The sequence below is a fragment of the Salvelinus namaycush genome, chromosome 15 (genome assembly GCF_016432855.1).
Source record: "Salvelinus namaycush isolate Seneca chromosome 15, SaNama_1.0, whole genome shotgun sequence".
Lineage (NCBI taxonomy): Eukaryota > Metazoa > Chordata > Actinopteri > Salmoniformes > Salmonidae > Salvelinus > Salvelinus namaycush.
In genome coordinates this window covers 28,737,289-28,738,765 of record NC_052321.1, presented here as the reverse complement: position 1 = coordinate 28,738,765, position 1,477 = coordinate 28,737,289, and positions in this window count along the sequence as shown.

Genomic DNA, 1,477 nt, shown 5'->3' with positions numbered 1-1,477 from the left:
ATATTTGGATGCTCATTCTGATGGATGAATAATGCATTCATATTAATATTCTACTTCACACCTATTGTTTTTATTTATTTTTTGCTGCACCTTCAACTCTTCATTGATGCTTTTTAGAGTAACATTTTACTGTGTAATGGAACATAGGTCATCCACAGCAGACTTAGTGTTGTGAGGTTTTCTCCACTTCTTTCAAGGATGTTTTTGCTTCCTTCAGCTCTGCCTTCACTGACCTCCAGCTGTACCTGCTTTTCCCTGTAACGTCGGTGCACAATAAATACTGTATATGGTATACTGTACTTTGATACTGACAAATAAACACTGAATAGCTAAAGTGAAGTGGGTATTGTATGAGAGAAAAATAATGCTCAAATCCTGGCAACTGAGCTAACTATATTCTTTATCGTGAAATATCCTCAATTTCAACAATAACCTTGACGATTCAATAAAACCAGCATTTCAGAATTAGTGAGCAAACCCCTTTTCTCCCTCCACCATAGATTTACAGAGTGAAGCAGATCCTTGAACGCGACCTTGGAACTATTCAGAGACACTTAGCCTAAAGCTGTAGAGAGAAAAGTTAGTTTGGTATTCCTAACTAACTCTGTTCTATCTGAACAAATGAGGTGGGAACAGAAGCTTGTTTACTGTTTGCACAGCATAGCCTCTCATTCTTCAGAGTCCACTCACAGCCCAATGTACTGGTGATGATTGCAGTGTGAAATGGGAAGCCAATGCTTTGTTCTGGTATTGTTGTTTTTACTGAAGTTCTGAAAGCAAAACCTTTGGTGCAGGCCTATGATTGAAACAGAGGGTTTTTTCTAGAGCAGTGGTCACCAATCGGCGATCGCGATCGACTGGCCGATTTCCAAGGCATTCGTAGTCAATCACCAAACATTTCAGTTCCAAATTGTTTTTTGGTTTAGCGCTGTGGGCGGTAGGTGCATTTGATTTAGCAGCTCTAGCGCCGGGAAGGCAAAGTGTTCCCATTTTGATCCATTTCATGTGTCTGAAGGTAGAACTCTGCATATCCGGCAGGCCCAAAGAGCAAATCTAGTGCACCAATAGGCCGAACGCTGGCCAATCAGATAGCTCAGATCACAGTTTCTTCGAGCCATAGGCTGTAAAAATGAAGCCTCAAGCGCACAATAAAGTTGATACTGTGAGATTTCCAAACTTTTAAAATCATGACTAGAGAGACTCAATGAATACAACAAATAGGTGCTGTTTTTAAAAGTAAGTTCATGTTTAAGTTGTTATTCATCACTGTCAACAGTTTGTTTAACTCTTTTATAAGCCATAAAACGTGTGCTCCCTACTTCCACACACACTACAACCAGCACTGCAGCTGCAATGAATGAGTATAGAAAAGTGTTTCGATAAGCTTGCTGATTGTGTCTTTTGTAATATTAAGGAATATTTCACTTTCTCTGGTCATAGAAGTAACAACAATGAATTGGTGCATGAAGCAGAAATA